Source organism: Pelodiscus sinensis, chromosome 4, assembly GCF_049634645.1.
Source record: "Pelodiscus sinensis isolate JC-2024 chromosome 4, ASM4963464v1, whole genome shotgun sequence".
Taxonomy (NCBI): domain Eukaryota; kingdom Metazoa; phylum Chordata; order Testudines; family Trionychidae; genus Pelodiscus; species Pelodiscus sinensis.
In genome coordinates, this window is record NC_134714.1 from 58,846,840 (window position 1) to 58,864,728 (window position 17,889).

The 17,889-nt window shown below is 43.4% G+C and overlaps 1 protein-coding gene and 1 long non-coding RNA gene across 7 annotated transcripts in view; one reads left to right on the top strand and one right to left on the bottom strand.

The window, feature by feature from the left end:
* The window catches only part of FMN1 (formin 1), a 382,661-nt gene that overhangs the window by 241,524 nt on the left and 123,248 nt on the right, over nucleotides 1-17,889 (bottom strand). The gene's annotated exons all lie outside the window — the stretch shown is intronic.
* The window catches only part of LOC112547388 (uncharacterized), a 48,337-nt gene continuing 34,367 nt past the window's right edge, over nucleotides 3,920-17,889 (top strand). For both annotated transcript variants that reach the window (XR_012903422.1, XR_003091131.2), the window contains exon 1: nucleotides 3,920-4,008. This is a non-coding gene — a long non-coding RNA (uncharacterized LOC112547388). The remainder of the gene's footprint in view (nucleotides 4,009-17,889) is intronic.

Genomic DNA, 17,889 nt, shown 5'->3' on the forward strand with positions numbered 1-17,889 from the left:
TTTGGAAGAGTTTTTGCACAAGAACTCTTGTGGAAGATCATGCCCTAAAGTATAACTAGCCCTAAGGTATAACTAATGGACCTCATTAGCACATTTAGAAGTAAAAACAGATTCACACTTCATATTTCTAACTTCACATACAAAGAATGACACAGGCATAAAAATAGATTAAACAGATTCAGTAGCTTTAACTTCAGTAACTTCAAAAATGATATGTTACATGACCTGTTTTGCATAAAGCATCTTTGAGTTATGCATATTCCTATGCCAATTTGCAGAAAGTATAGCAGGGCAGTGAAGTCTGAGCCCCACATCCTAAAGTCAAAGGGCTTCAGCCCTGGACAGCAGGGCCTGGGTTACAATATCCTGCATGGGGATGAATCCCTTGGATTTCAGCTTCCCTTCCTCCCCACACAGAAAAGTAAAGGCATATCAACCTAGAGATGATAGGGAATCTTTGCTCACTGCTCATCATCCTTCTTAGTTAAATTTCAGTTGGCCTGAATGAGATACTGACACTAGGAGCAAAGGTGTGACAGTCATTCTAGAGGAGTATCACTTGGAAGGTATAAAGTTAAAATGGCTGCACTAGTAACAAGTGACAAGCTGGCTTATAATAAAAGCATCAGCTTCCCAACAGAAATCTAATTCAGCTTGCCAAATGGTATTCCAACTTGGTACGATTTAACACATCTGTCACTTTATATAGTTGGTGACAAATAATATAATAATTTAAAACTCCTACTTCCATCAACATATGAACTGTAGTCAAATTGGCCAGTTACAGTCAATCGCAAAAACTTCAATGTCAGGCAATATGCCCACAACAGTATAGTTGTTTTATTGTTTTCCCCTAATATATTCCTACTTAATCCTTTCTATTCATTAATAAAATGTTACCTCTATAGATTTTAATATTTCTAAATAACAACTGTTAAAATCAAATTAATTCAAGTAACTCTGAAGGCAGATCTACACTATTGCTTAAGATGATCTTAAAAAAGACAACCTTCCCTCTAAAAATGCAAGTTGCGGTGACCTAAGTGGTGTCCATGCTGGTGCTATGTGATGCACTGACATAGCATAACTATTTCACTTGCACAAGAGGTGGAAGCTAATGGGAAAGCATTCTCCCATTGGCAGAGACTTAGAGTGTCTTCACCAGACACGCTTCAGCAGCACATAGAGCAAACAGAGCAAAGCCTCAGAAGTGCAGGGAACCGCCGCTGCTGCCGCTTCAGTCCCGGTGCCTGTGGTCTGCTGGGGACCGTCCCCAGCAGACCACAGGCACCGGGACTGAAGCCGCAGCCGCGGGGGGGGTCCCGTGCCTCTGAGGCTTTGCCAGAGCAAAGCCTCAGAGGCACGGCACCCCGCTGCCGCTGCGGCTCTGCTCCCCGTGTCCCTGGTCTTCTGGGGGGGGGGGGGGGCGGCTAGTGTGCCCCCCCCCCCCAGCATACCAGGCTTTTGTTTTGGACCCTGGAGCAGAGCAGCTGGGGTGCTGCTGGGTTGGTCCAGTAGCGCCGAGGAGCGGTGCTACTGGAGCAACCCAGCAGCACCCCAGCTGCTCTGCCCCAGGCGTCCCCAAGTCAGCCGCTGCTGAAACTGACCAGCGCTGACTACAGGAAGCCCGAGGCAGAGTTGCTCTGCCCCAGGCTTCCTGGAATCAGCCACTGATCAGTTTCAGCAGCAGCTGACTTGGGGAAGCTTGGGGTTCTTAAATTGAATCTGTATGTAAGTCAGAACTGGCGGTCAGTTTCAGCAGCGGCTGAATCTGGACGCCAGTTCCGACTTACATACAGATTCAACTTAAGAACAAACCTACAGTCCCTATCTTGTACGTAACCCGGGGACTGCCTGTACCAAAATCAAAGTGCATCACACAAGTCATAACTGACATTCCAAAAGAACAGGCTTTCTAATTCTATTTTTGCATTTCAGGAAGGGCCACTGAAAAGGGAAGTGTGGGGTGGTAGGGTGAAGGGGACAGTTGGAGCTGAGTGATTTAAAAGGACCAAGGGCTCTAGGCTGTAACTGCTGCTACCAGGGCGGCAGCAGAGGCCAGAGTCCCAAGCTATTTAAATCACTGCCAGAGCTCCACACAGTGCAGTCCAGAGATGGTGCTGAGGGTTAGCTACCCCAAGCACCACCCCTTCTGACCAAGGTCCTGCCCCTTCTTGGTGGCCCAGAGCCAAATCCCCCTCCTCACATTGTCGAGGGCCCAGCAAAGTCTGTCACCAGTCCTGATCTCAGCAGTAAAATATGGTTTCTTCCATGGAATGCTTTAATTGCTAAGATATAGCCAATGCAAGCCTATGGTAAGTAGTCTATTATCAAATCGATAATAAAGCATATGCAATATTTGTATAAGAAAATGTCATCACAGAGGATTTAAAATAAAACAGCTGATGATCCAAAGCAAAGACATTGCCAGAAGTCCAGAGCTATGACAGGGTTCCTAGGTTCTAATGCAGTATTTCTCAACCAGTGGTTCGAGTACCATTAGGGGTACTCGAGAGCAGTCTGGGGGGGTATACCAACACAACTGAAATTTGGAGAAAACTGAATTTTTGTTTTAAGTTTTACAGTGGTTTATTATTTTTGTACTTGTTACACCCAAAAATGTCATCACTCACCCAGCTACGCTTAAGTTGTTTAAACAAATGTGTTGCAATGCTAGAAAAAAAATTGGTGTGTCTGACAACTGTAGGTACTGGGGGTACTTTTTTTTTTTTTTAAATGTGGTACTTTATAAAAAAAGATTGGGAAATACTGCTCTAATACAATACAAATAATAATAAACTTAACAACAGTAGTAACATTATTGATGATTATATGAAGCTTGACAAGGAGCATAAATAAAATTATGCAGAGCTTTGAGAGAGGACTGTGGAATCAGGCTTTCATTAAAATACAGAATGCTTTGCGGTTTTGCCTGAAGTTAATTAAATCAGATCTTTGCAGTAAAAACTCCACATCCAGGCACCGAAGGTAGGAAGCTCATATGTAAAATATGATCACTTTCTTCATGGTGACATAACATTTCCACTTGAGGGTCAGATTCCACCATTTCCATTCTAAATAGCTAGCAATAATGACAGTAAAAGTAGTGAGGTTTTGCGGCTTGAAAAAATATGTCCTCATGAAACCTCTGAGAATATGAAGTGTTGGCAAGTAAGAACATAAAGTGAAACAGATTCATGTATATTCTAGCACCCAATTGGTTGTTCAAAAGAATAGGCTCTGCCTTGAAGTGGAGTGCTCATTTCCTCTCTTTTTGCCTGAAGAGATCCCTAACAAATCTGTCTGTTGTTGGTTAGCTGGCAAAAGTAACTTCAGAAAGACATAATATTATTCCTTATTCATATAGAAAATATTGCAAATATTCTCCTCTATATATGACTTTAACTCCATCCTTATGAAGGTATTTAAACACGGGTGAAAGTAATTTAAAAATGTTTTTCCAGGTACTGTCCTATTGCAACTCTGGTCCCTGCCACCTCTTTAAATAGCACCCTGCTGGCTTTTGCAGGATCTCAGCCAGCTCTTGCTGGAGCACCTGCTTACTGTCACCTCTGTATTTAAATATTACCTCAATTTTACAGATGAAGAATAAGAGAGACAGGATAAGTAATTTGCCCACAAAGGAAGGCTGTATAAAAGCCATGATTAGAGCTTGTGAGTTTGTAGCTCTCTCTTACGCTCAGACCACAACGGACTAGTATACAAGCCTCTGATTTGGTATAAATGTGCTCAAGGAGGGCATTTCTTTTGCTATCATTTAAAACACCTATGTTTCAATAGGGGATCTCTCCTTCAAAACCTGCTTTCTCTTTACCACAAAGAAATCAAAATTCTGTGTATAACATCCGAGTCTGTTGCCATAGAAACAGCGGTGCCATAGAGACAGCATGACTTCTCTGTAGAATCAAGTATGATGGAAAGACAGGCTGAGGGAACAGAAACTTGCTTAAAATATAAACAAGAGAATTAACTAAAAATGGTTCTTAAGTAGGTATGAATGCTAAATGGATGTATATTTCAGTCTGATTTATTTCAAAATTGTCTCCAATACAAATGCCAAAAAGTCCTATCTTCTTTTTTTCCATTATTTTATCATCCTTTTTCCCCTTTGTTTAAGCAATAGGACAAGTTGTTCCATTTTCAACTCACTACTAGGTCTACTGTTTATTAAACAAGCATTTTTTAACAGGAATCTTCTTACCTGCATTTTTCCCCTTATGTGTCTTGCTGCTACCAATTCTTCAAACACAAGGGTGTTATGTACTGAAGGCTCTTTTACTTCATGGATAAACTATGCACATGCAAAGAATACTCATTTAACTATGAATGAAAACACTCCCTGCACTGTTCCCAGCTTCAAATGCTGTAATATAGTAAAGGGATACTTAGTTGGGGGTTTTTTGATTGACAATTTTTATAGCCAGGGTAGCTATAATGGGAGAAATCCCAGGCCTGTCACAAAATTTCAGGATTACCATACCCAAAGGAAAACTCCTTCTAATTGGCTGCATTTCCTACTTTCTTACCCTCTGTAGAGAACATCCTGAGGTCTCCACTCTTGCCCTCAGGAGCAGAGAGGGCTTTTTGGTTAGTAGACAAGGAAGGGAAGTAGCTGACACCATTCTTAGACTAAGGGAAAAGGGAGCAAAAAGAGCTAAATGCATCTGTCTCCTTCTTTCCCTCATTCAACTCCTCTCCCGTCTTACCACACCAGGTCTGGGAAGGATGAGGGAGTGAAGAATGCTGGGAATGGCCTGCCAATGCCCCAGGTCTGGAAAATGGGAATGACAAACATCAGGAACTGCAAAAGAAGAGATTAGATTGGGGGCGAACAGGCAGATGTGGGTGCTCAGCAGTGCCTAGTCAATAGGGGTATGTCTACACTACCCTCCTAGTTCGAACTAGGAGGGTAATGTATGCATACCGCACTTGCTAATGAAGCCCGGGATTTGAATTTCCCGGGCTTCATTAGCATAAGCGGGGAGCCGCCATTTTTAAATCCCCGCTGCTTCGAACCCCGTGTAGCGCGGCTACACGGGGCTCGAACTAGGTAGTTCGGACTAGGGTGCCTATTCCGAACTACCGGTACACCTCGTTTCACGAGGAGTACCGGTAGTTCGGAATAGGACCCTAGTCCGAACTACCTAGTTCGAGCCCCGTGTAGCCGCGCTACACGGGGTTCGAAGCAGCGGGGATTTAAAAATGGCGGCTCCCCGCTTATGCTAATGAAGCCCGGGAAATTCAAATCCCGGGCTTCATTAGCAAGTGCGGTATGCATACATTACCCCGCTAGTTCGAACTAGCGGGGTAGTGTAGACATACCCTAGGATACTAAACTCCGAGAGGCTCTGGGAGACAGACCCATAGTCTCCTAAGGTGTGTCTAAACTACATGGCTCCATCGATGGAGCCAAGTAGATTAGGCTGATCAACAAAGGGAAATGAAGCCGTGATTTAAATAATGCCTCGAAGGATGAGGTTTACTGGGGAGGTCGATAAAGGGCTTTCATGTCGGTAGGGGACTAGAGTCCAGACTAGTGCGCTGAGCCGACAAACAGCTGACTAGCTGTTTGTCGGCTCAGTGCGGCAGCCATTTAAATTTAAATGAAGCCACGATTATTTAAAATCGCAGCTTCATTTCCCTTTGCCAAACAAACAAATCTACATGGCTCCGTCGACAGAGCCATGTAGTTTAGACGTATCCCTATAGTCAACCACCTAACCTCAAGATGATTCTTACCAACAACCAAAGGACATACCCCACTAACACCAACCCTGGAACTTTCCCTTACAACAAACCCCGTTGCCAGCTTTGTCCACATATTCACTCTGCTGATACCATTATTGGACCTAACCAATTGAGTTATAAGTTCAAGAACAGTAATAGATATGTAGCTGTGTTAGTCTGGTCTAGCTGAAAAAAAAAACAGGACTATGTATTACTTAAAGACTAACAAGATGGTTATCACGTCTAATATCATTAGCTCACAGACATTTACCTCCCCCCGCCCCCATCCCTCTTCTGTTCTGAAATTTGATTTGTCCTTTTCACATGTGTTCATTTTTTTTTATTGTATCCTTTGGTATATATGGTTGTGCTAATTTTCTTCCACAATTTCATCTGAGGAAGTGGGTCTGGCCCACGAAAGCTCATCACCTAATGAACCATCTTGGTAGTCTTTAAAGTAATACATAGTCCTGTTTTTTGTTTCAGCTAGACCAGACTAACACGGCTACATATCTATTACTGCTTTTCTGCAGTTAGTCATTCATCCCGCTTCATCAGAGTCACCTTGATGCCTGCTGAGTAGGCAACAAGAAGCCTAAATTCTTGCAGTCACCAGGGAGCAGAAGCCAAGGAGCACAGCAGGGGTAAAAGCCAGGTAAAGAGGTAAAAGAGAGCATATAGCCCAGGCATTCCCATTTCCCCCAGGTACAAATTGCTAGCAGTTTTCCTTCCCATCCTGGAGATGGGATTCATTCTTCCCCCAGTTTCTAGAGCAGTGGTTCCCAACCTTTTCCAGATAGGGACCCATTTTGACAATTCAGGAAGACTTGGTGACTCAAGGCAATTCAAAAATGGGGGGAGGAGGGAGAGCAGAGCCACTTGGGGGGGATACTTGGCAACCCTTTTGAAATGTAATGGCGACCCATATTTGGTCCCGACCCATAGGTTGGGAAACCCTATTCTAGAGAGAATGAAGCCATAAACTCCACCTCAGTATGATTCTAGTGCCCTAGAGGTTCTAGTGCACCTTCCTGTTGCAACTCAGCCACTGCTGAGACAAAGGGAATGGGATTCAGTGACACTTATTTATAAAGAAAGAAAAAACTTAGAGTTAAATAAACCTTTGCAGCTGTGTTTTATAGAGTACTTGTAAGTATAGAAGGTACACAATTTTTTTACAGAAATAAAATGTTCAAAATGACTTATTATAGTCACTAATCTCTAATGATCACAAAACAAAAACCTACAGCAGTTCACCAAGACCATGTTACTCATTCAAATGTTTATGCTGGGGAAAAGGATTTACATGAATTCTCATAAACAAGGCTATTGGGTACAGAAGGAAGAGATATTAGCTTTGAGATTTATCCTTGGAAATGGCACATAAAAGTGGCCAGTTAAAGTTTAGTGAATGTGGTGAGGGTCATATTGTTTTGTAATTAGACAATCTTTCTATTGAGCAGGCACCATTCTAGTATGTCTGTCATGGGATTTTCAACTTCCTGCTCCTGCACACGCACCAACGCGGCCGTCTCCACCAGCTCTTGCAGGCGTGCTCTGCTGCCTGGCTCAGTGCCAGATTGCCACCCTGCCGGCCTGACTGCAGGAGCTGACACAGGCCTCTTGCTGCCGCTCCTCCCCACCCCCCGCTGACCTGACTGTGGGAGCCATTGTGGGCTGCTTGCTGCTGCTCTCCCATCCTGCTGGCTTGACCATGGAAGCCGTTGCGGGTGAGCCTCGGCTTGTGGCGGAGGGGAGCTGGCTGCGTGGTGCTGCAGGTAAGAGCACACCATAAGCAGACCTCCGTCCTGCCATAGACGTGCCCCAATCCAAAATACTCCCGCCCTCCAGGGGAGACTCGCGTGACTGCCACCAACTGCCCTGCCAGCCCAGTGCTCTCCTCCAGCCCATAATATTCCCACTCTCCCAGAGGAGACCCACATGGCTGCCACCGGCTGCCCCTCCAGCCCAGTGCTCTCCACAGCCAGCGATTCTCCCTAGCCTGTCCCGAGCATCCCCAGCCAATCCTGCTCTCCCCCAACATGTGTAACCCCCCCGCCACTCCTCTGCTTGCCCTCCTTCCCATGTAACTCCCCACAATGTTTAACCCCTGGGCACAGCCCAGGCTTAGCTCCCCACCCCACATTTGCACATACATTTTAAAATATTATTTTAAGGTTACGAAAAACTAACAAAGAAGAGTTCCAACAAACAGCTCCCCACTACCCTTATCTATCAAGTGCAATCCCCAGCAACATCCACAGCTTCCTCAATTGCCCCCTGACAGCCTACTTGTGCTATAATGTGTACAGCACCCATAGCTGGGAAGTTGGTGTTCCATGACAGCTCTTTTTGTTCGTTGCCTTCTCTCCCCACCCTTTTTCTCAATTGTGCTCATCTGTTGTCTCACTTATATTTGGGATGGTAGGTTTGTTCTGTGTTTCTATAACATCTAGCACCGTGAACACCCTTACACGAATTCCAGTCACCTCAAACTTTTCAGAAGCCCTTCCAAAAAATTTTTGGAAACAAGACTAGCTCAAAATATATAAGAGGATCAAAACGAACCTTGGACTTTTTATTAGTTGAAACACACTAGATTTACGACCAAAAACACAAAAACTAAAACTAAAACTAAAAATAAAAAACACTTTTAAAAAAAATCTTTCTAAAAGTGCACCAAATGACTAAAAATAAGAACAAAGTGCACCAAAAAGGCAAAAATAAAGTTTTAAGCTAGCAATGTAGGAGAAAGATTGGTTGGCTAGCAATTAGCAACTACATTGAATTGTACTTAGCCAGACAATCATTTTCCTACATTGCTAGCTTAAAACTTTATTTTTGACTTTTTGGTGCACTTTGTTCTTATTTTTAATCTTTTGGTGTGCTTTTAGAAAGATTGCCTTTTTAAAAAGCATTTTTTATATTTTTTTATTTTTAAACTGAAACAAATCCTAACTTAAGTAAGTAAAATTCAAATAATATAACACAATTATTGTTTCCATATTGCCTTCTATTGTTGTGGCAGCTGGAGCTTTAGTGGCAGAAATACAAATTCAGAACAAAAGCAAAACAAACTACGTACTGATCAATTGCTAAACAAAATAAGTTATTTTAATACTGTGCTAGACTCGAGTTGTGACTGACTATAAATGAAAGGAACAATTTTCCCCACTCTTCCCCCCCCCCAAAAAAAAATCAGGGAGGAGAATCAATATCTGAAAGATCCCTACCACCAGACAGTGTTTAAACTTAGGTTCTGAAAGAAAGAACTTTGTATGTGGTTGTAGCTGTTGGAATGAGTTCTCTGCAAAGAAACATTCTATCAAATAACTAGAGTCCCACACTACTGCTTAAAGATCAACAGTATCCCCTTAAATTGAAAGCAAACAAGAAATCAGTGAACTCTTGGGTATGCGCTGTATATATTCAAAGCAGGTTTCAATTAAACTGATTGTTACTAGTCCAGGTGCAGTGTCTTCTGCACCAGTAGCAATCTGCTCTTGGCAGGAGTTTGTGGATGAGCTTCAGTAGTGGTTGTAAGCAAAGTTCATTATGGTCTGGACCAGTCACACAGTTTCACTTCAGTCCACCACTGCTCTCTCTCTAGCATCCAAATGTAAATACGGAACAAAAAGAACCAAGAATCTACTAACAAATTAGTAATAAATCTAGCATGCATTCTCAACAGATGTTATACACAGAACCTTCACCCAACTCCTGTAAAAACATCACTTACATTTCATCACAACTGAATCACCAAGCAGTCTGTTTTCATCTACATCCCTATCTCTGCCAGACACTGAGTGAAAAATGGGACTGTAGAATTTGGACTCTATAAAAATAAGGCTTAGAATGCTATCAGCATGTTCATTACACTGCCACCAAGAACATCTGAGTCACAAACAACAATATATTTGGGATCTAAGCAAGTCCCCTTTTTCTATTCACATGTCAGTAAAGCATTACTTAGTTCATCTCACTCCCATTACAATATGTAACTTTTGTTTATTGAAAGTTTTTTTCCCTATTGACATGTTTATTGAAAGTTTTTTCCCTATTGCCATGAAAGATTATATTTCACTGTAGACATCTAGGAAGTAAGTCCTCTTTTCACTTTCTGTGTTAGAAAATGTAGTAATGTAGTAATTTTAATAATCAAATAATGTCAGAAAAAGAGAGTGGAAATCTTGTCAAAAGCTAAAATACTGCACTTTGCATTTATGTTGTTCTGTTCATCTAGGGGTTGCTCTGATTTTTCCGACTGACTAGATAGAATGTGATATCCAATTTATTATGAAGAAGTATGGTGGGTCAAATGCAGGAGCGGCCCTAGACGAGCTGTCGGCAACTGGCGCCCTAGGCAAAACGCATGATCGGCGCCCTCGCCTCCAAAGCCCTCAACAGCCGTTTATCTTGGTGCTCTAGGCAACCACCTATTTTGCCTGTATTGACGGGACAACCCTGGTCAAATGACTTAAAAACTGTGTTCCTGATAGTACTTGAAAAAAAAAGTGCAGTTACGTTTCTAAACACTTCTATGTAGCAGATACTCCTGTTTTTTTATCCATTTTATAAAGCAGTACAATAAAGTAGAGAGAGGTTAAATCATCAGCCCAGAGACAACTGCAGAGCCAGAAATAAAACCTTGAGTGCTAGTTCTCGATTTTCCACTCTAATAACGTAACTACCTTCCCTTTTTTGGCTGTGGCAAAATACTGAAATAACTCCTCATCATTTGCCCATAGGTAGGAGAATACTACTAATTAATAATTCAGAAATAACAGATTGTCAGGAGAGAGTGAAAAGAATGAGACTGGGTAATTTAGAATCCCCAGACTAGTAAGAGGGAACACAATAGAAACAAACAAAATAATGAATGATAGAGGAAAAGTAAATCAATTACACCTGTCTCTAGTAATACAAGAGCAGGTGGACCTTCATTGAAATTGAAAAGACAACAGACATAAACCTAATACCAGACATGTACAATTAAATTGCAGAATTTATTGCCAGAATATATCATAAAAACCAATAGTTTAATCCTTTTTAATTCCAATTAATCCTAATAAATCATTTATGGGGAAGTTTTTCAAAAGTAACTGGGTGAATTAGGAATACAGATCCCATTGCCTTTCATTTAGGTACTTAAAAAAATCCCACAATGTATGAATAATGAGATTAGCCAAGAGTCACCTTAGATACAACAAATATATTTTAAGGGATATGAACCCTCATGCTAAGGGCAAAAGCTAGCAACTAGTTGATATGGGCTAGGATGAAATATCCCCTTACAGATATATTATTCCTGAAATGTCCAGCATTAGGTTTCTCATTGTGAAAGTAGAAAGAATTATACTGTAAGAAAAAGATGAATTGTGCTGTAATAATTGAATAAGTTAAAGGAATTTTGTTTGTCTTTTAAGAGGAAGAAGAAAAGTATGTTAATGTTAATTGTAGGTATGCAGATTAAGGTGCTAGCCAATTTGGGCCTGAGTTTAACAGGAAAAAAAACATTAAGTGTTAGGAAACAATTCCAGATAATCAGGAAGATATAGCCAGGAGATTGCTGTGTGCTTAATATTAAAATAAAAAGTACTTAAGTAGCCTCACACTAATTATGTAAAGTTTTGCCCCCCTTTTAATCCTGTTAATTTTGGCTTCCTTTTGACTGTATAAAATCAAAAGGTTTAAACCTTGTAGGGTACTCACATTTTCTCCATGCATTTTAGCAAAGCTTTGCTGAAATAAACAGAGCAGTCTGCCAAATCTGTGAGTCCTGTCTAACTTTGACAATTTGGAGGTTCCACCGAGATGGCAACCGTCTTCGCTGAGGCTGTGAGATCCCTGACTGTCTTGCAGGATGACCGTGGCAGCCGGCACCTGGGCATTTAGCCCGAGCGGTCCTCCGCCAGAACGGAAAGGTGCACAGCCACAGCGAAGTCTACGCCATTAAACCTGTTGGTTCCTGCTCTGTTCTGGTAGGGATCCCGGGATCTAACATCAGGACTCTGGTCAGGTAATTATTTTGTCCGGACTGAGGACTGTCTTGTCTCTGTGTCTATCCGTCTTCCCTGTGGTGTGAGTGAGTCTGGGAGCCATCCCTGTCCAGGGACTGGCCGACCAAGGGGCTCCTGTCCCCGCGGTCTGTGTGACTGGAATCTGCACAATCGCAGCCGCACCGCACCTTGGATAAAATCCTTGGAGTGAACGCAAGGGCGATTGAGGCAGTAGCCTGTGGGCTTCTTTTGTGTGTTGCACCGGGCACCGCTCTGACAAACCCGAATTTCCTCCTGGTGTGATTGGTGTATGAAGTCCTCCTGTATGGGTAAGCAGACGTCTAAGCAGGGATAGTTCCCTAAAGGAACCCTGGCTCAGTTTATATATTTTAAAAAGGGTCCGGACTCCTGTAAATTTCTGGAAAAATGATCTAAATTAACTCTGGGGGGATCCCAAAACTCAGTGGCCACTGTTAGGATCTTGGAACAAAGACCAAGTGGATGTCTTAAAAGACAAACTTGGCCTTCCCAAAAACTAAATTGGCTAGAGGAGAGGTAGATTGCTTCATGCAGTGGTGGGACGAGGCAAATCTTAAATGAACTGAATCGAAGCTCGCCTCCCTTAAAAATTCTAATTATAAGAAAAAAAGCTTTATTGGAAACCTCCTCTCCCACCACCAGACCAAGCGCTTCCCTTTACCCCGTCCTCCAAGAAAACTCAGACCGGTCCCACTTGAAGCTATAAACCCTGGACCCACACGGAGCTCCACTCGATTTTAAAAGGTTTTCCAAAGCCCCAGGAAAACCCTACCAAATTTGCAGAGGAATTTTGCTAGTGTGCAATGCCTATAAACCCTCTGAAGCAGACCTCCTGCAACTGTGTAAGCTACTTATAACCCCGTAAACAGCAACAAAGAAAAAAACCCGGGCAACTATCACACAGACTGACTGATGGTTTTTGTTTGGTTGGTTGGTTTTTTTGGATTTTTTGGGGGTACAGCAACCAGGTAAAAATGAACAGGGCGCCCTGGCGCATGCGTTTGTTAATAGCCTCTTATCTGCTATTAGCAGTATAATAAAGCAAATAAGTGTTGGATGGGAGGCCAAGACCATGGACAAATTGCAAGCAGTGGCAGAGCATTGCCACTGCACTCTAAAAGGAAAGAGAAGCAGTCCTCACAAAGGTTGATAGCTCTGCAAATACAGCATTATTCAGGGCAGGGCAGACAGTACCGGGAATGGGGAGGGTACCAAGAATGGGGATAAGGTCAGAGAAGGGGTCGTGGCACCGGGTTTTTGGAATTTAGAGGTTTCAGCTCCGGTCATATCCACCCTGTGGGAACAAGGCATTATTGTCCCCTGTTCCAGCCCCTGTAACACCCCTATCCTCCTCCCAGTTCGAAAGGCTGATGGGAAATCATGGCGGTTTGTTCAGGATCTTCAAGCTATTAACTGCATTGTTGTACCCACCTTTCCTGTAATCCCTAACCCAGCAACTAATCTGGCTTCTATCCTGCCAGATGCAACTCATTTTACTGATGTTAATCTGTGTTCTGCTTTCTTTTCTGTCCCGGTTCACCCTAAGTCCCAGTATCTTTTTGCCTTTTCTTACAAGGAGCAGCAGTATGCTTCCCAAGGGGTACACAGAAAGCCCCGTCTTACTTTTCCCAAGCATTAGCCAAAGACCTTGTTAACCTGGTCTTCCCCTCTGGGTCCACATTGGTCCAATGTGTAAATGATCTACTCCTCTGTTCCCCTTCATTATCTGCCTCAGAAACTGACTCTTTAGTGCTTCTCACTGCCCCCCCCCCCCCCACCTTAGGGTTACCTGTCTACTGTAAGCCCTTTACCCTTTTCTGCCACAAGCAATCTGGTTGTGCACTTGGGGTTTTTACTCAGGAGCATGGTGGCAAAAAAAAATCGTCCAGTAGCTTATTTCTTTGCCACCTTGGATCCTGTTGCCCAAGGTCTACCCCCGTCTGCGGGCTGTGGCTGCCGCGGCACGCCTAATTAAAATGTCTGAGTCCCTTGTCCTCCGCTCTCCTGTTTCTCTCATGGTCCCTCACTCTATAGATACTCTCCTGCTACAAGGTAATACAGCTCACCTTTCCTCCGCCCGCCTCACTTTTACTGCTTTCGGCTTCGCATATCACCATAAAGTGCTGTTCTCAGTTGAACCCTGCCACTCTCCTTCCTCTGTCTAATAACGGTAAACCCCACGACTGCCTTGCAAGTGTCTCTGCTGTCACCGTCCCATGCCCCGACCTTTCTGATGTCCCTCTCTCTAACTCCGACCTTGTGTTATTCACTGACGGTTCCTGCTTTAGAGATAGCCAAGGTCGTCTCCTCGCAGGATATGCTGAGGTATCACTCTCTGAAACCCTAGAAGCTGCGCCGTTACCTTCTGTGACTTCAGCACAAGTTGCTGAACTAGTTGCCCTAACCCGCGCTTGCTTTCTGGCTAAGGGACGCTCCGCCACCATTTATACTGATTCTCGTTACGCTTTTGGGGTTGTACATGACTTTGGCACCCTCTGGCAAGCTCGGGGTTTCCTTACCTCTGCTGGTACCCCTATCAAAAATGGCCCCTACATTGCTGCTCTCCTGTATGCACTCCCATCTGCATTAGCTATTGTTAAGTGCCCTGGTCACTCCACAGCAGATACTAATGTTGCTAAGGGTAATGCTGCCATAAAATCTTCCCCAGGTGCGTTTCTCGGTTCCCTTTCTGTTTCTGTACCACCGCAGTCCCTTTCTAAAGTCACCCTGCTCCAAAACTCTGCCTCAGAAACAGAAAAAGACTCCTGGGTCGCCCAGGGTTGCTCTCTACACCCTAATTCCCTTTGGCGCCCCCTTATTGGTGCCTTTGTGGCCCTCTTTTCGCTCTACCCAGCTCTAGCCGCCCTGCTACACGGCGTTTCGCATGTCGGAAAGGAGGGTATGATCTCTGCTGTAACTAAGGCAGGATGGTGGGCCCCACATTTCAGCTCTTTTGCAGCTCACCACTGTGCCGCCTGTACCACTTGCCAAAGCTACAATGTTGGCAAACCTGTAAAGGTAGCTCACGGGTTCTGGGGCCTGCCCCAAGCACTGTTCTTGCATTGGCAGCTTGATTTTGTACAAATGCCTGTGTGTCAACTATATGAATTCATTTTGGTTATGGTATGCTTATTTTCGGGTTGGATTGAAGCCTTTCCTTGTCGCAAAGCTGATTCGCTGTCTGTTGCCAAATGTTTGTTAAATCATATTATGCCTGCAAAAGAAACTCCTGCCACTCTGTCCAGTGACCGGGGTACACATTTTACTGGACAACTTGTTCAGCACCTGGATCGTGTATTACATGTCACGCACTTGCTGCACTGTCCCTACCACCCACAGAGCGCAGGTGCAGTTAAAAAACGAAATGGCATGCTAAAAAAAAATAAGCTTGCAAAAATTTGTATCTCTACAGGGTTAAGCTGGCCAGCGGCCTTACCATTGGCCCTTATGGAAATTCGATCCACCCCATCCCAAAGACATAAATTAAGTCCTTTTGAAATTGTTATGGGGCGCCCTATGCGAACAATGACTACCATTACTCCAGTCTCAGACTTGAACTTAACTCGTAGTATACTCCTTCAGTACTGCAAGGGACTAATGCAAGCTGTAAGTCACTTCCATTCACAGGTTTGAGCCGCCTGGCCAACCGAACCCACCTCTGACGCCTGCCACACCCTCGAGACAGGTGATTGGGTCTACATACAACACCACCAACGAAAACACGCCTTGGAACCCCGGTGGAAGGGCCCACATCAGGTGCTGCTCACTACCCAGACGGCTGTTAAGCTATCCGGCATAGCAGCATGAATACATGCTTCTCAGTGTAAAAAGGCACCACCCCCAGCAGACCAGTCATCGCCTCAGGACCACGCAGAGTCAATTTTGACTCCAGAAGAAGACGTAGAGGAATAGCCTGCAATACCTTACAACCTACGTTCACGTAAGGGTTGCCTGAAGCAGACGACAACCAAAAGCAAGGCCCAAGAAGAAGCAGCAGTGAGCCTAGCGCCTGCTGCCTGGTGGACATAAAACCGTGACTGCGGTTCCCTCAGCTGAGGTTGTCAGAACCAAAAAGGGTCTTGCCTCCAGCATGTGCCTCTGGTGGGGCCTGTTCCTCGGCTACTGGTGTCTTAAGGTCTGGGGAATCCACAATGACAATAACAATTCTTTTATCCACCAGCAAGTATGGATCGCTCAGACCCTTAATATCTCTAATTGCTGGGTCTGCAGCCACATCCCAGCCCACTCACAAGCTGGTTCCTGTCTTGGCAATCCCACTTAATTCCCCAGGCCTCACCGGAGGACCTCATCCATTTAACAAGACATGGAACAGTAATAACACTTGGGAAGCAGTAGGAATAAATGTATCTAAATGGATAAGCGTGGTGGAGGGAAAAGGTCACTGGTGTTTGGTGTGTAATGGAACAGGGCTAAATCTGGGGAGAAGCAGTTGTCTCCAGCATATTGTAACATCAGTACAATCTTTAATGCCATGCAAATAACACTACTCCCCGTAAGGAGAATCACCTTGTGCCCTTCGGGGGATATTACTCCTCCTTTATAAACATCTATATGGCAAAGGGGTGCAACCGACCCTTCCCGGCTTTGATAGGGCATCATTGGGTCTGTGGAACAAAGGCCTATACCACATTACCAGTTAACTGGTCAGGTATCTGTTATCCCGCCCAACTCTTCCCACAATTCCGAGTGTTAGAGTCCTTCCCACGAGAACGCCTCCGTAATTTTAGGCGAAAAAGAAGGGACTTGTCGGATGCCAAATGGTATGTGAATCACATAAGCCCTTTAACTTGGGAAGAGGCTATTGGTGGTTCCTTTATCCCACTTGGGGGAGTAATACATCATGCAAAAAGGCTTCTAAGGTTACAAGCAGTAGTTAAAATCATGGCAAATGAAACTGAAAAAAGTTTAAGGGCCCTGGCCAAAGAAACAGAAGCGATCAGACAAGTGGTCCTCCAAAACCGTCAGGCATTGAATATAGTGCTGGCAGCAAAAGAAGGGACCTGTGCTCTCATTGGCAAAAAATGTTGTGTATATATACCAGACAACACCAATTATGTAATAGATCGCGCTAGCTACTTAAAAAAAATTGCATATCTTCCTCACGAAGAGCCAAGTTCCCTGTGAAAATGGCTGAGTAACTTGTTCAATTTCACTGGCATAGAAAACTGGTTGTTTCAGGAAGCCCTGACTATCCTATTTGGGATCTTAATGATTTTTGTATGTTTTCAGTTAATCTCCTGTTGTATCCAAAACTGTGCAAAACATATCACACAGCTAGCTACCCCTCACCAGAGTGCTAATCTGATGATTTTAAATATCACTGATGAACAGAAAAACAAAGAACGGTTAATGCAAGAAACCCAGTAATTGTTGGTCATAGGCAAAGCTTGACCAAAAGGAGGGATTGTGAAAGTAGAAAGAATTATACTGTAAGAAAAAGATGAATTGTGCTGTAATAATTGAATAAGTTAAAGGAATTCTGTTTGTCTTTTAAGAGGAAGAAGAAAAGTATGTTAATGTTAATTGTAGGTATGCAGATCAAGGTGCTAGCCAATTTGGGCCTGAGTTTAACAGGAAAAAAAACATTAAGTGTTAGGAAACAATTCCAGATAATCAGGAAGATATAGCCAGGAGATTGCTGTGTGCTTAATATTAAAATAAAAAGTACTTAAGTAGCCTCACACTAATTATGTAAAGTTTTGCCCCCCTTTTAATCCTGTTAATTTTGGCTTCCTTTTGACTGTATAAAATCAAAAGGTTTAAACCTTGTAGGGTACTCACATTTTCTCCATGCATTTTAGCAAAGCTTTGCTGAAATAAACAGAGCAGTCTGCCAAATCTGTGAGTCCTGTCTAACTTTGACATCATATCTTCTGCTGAACCATCTGGTACTGGGTTCTGTTATACAGTACACAGAAAACTGAAATATACGGACCAGCGATCTGATTGGATATGTCTATTCCTATGTTCTTATGCAAAGGGAGTAACAAAACCAAACACAGTAATACTCTTACTTCCACTTTGAATGTAAAAATATAAGTGCAATGATGCCTAAATAAAATCAGATTAGAATCTTGAAGAT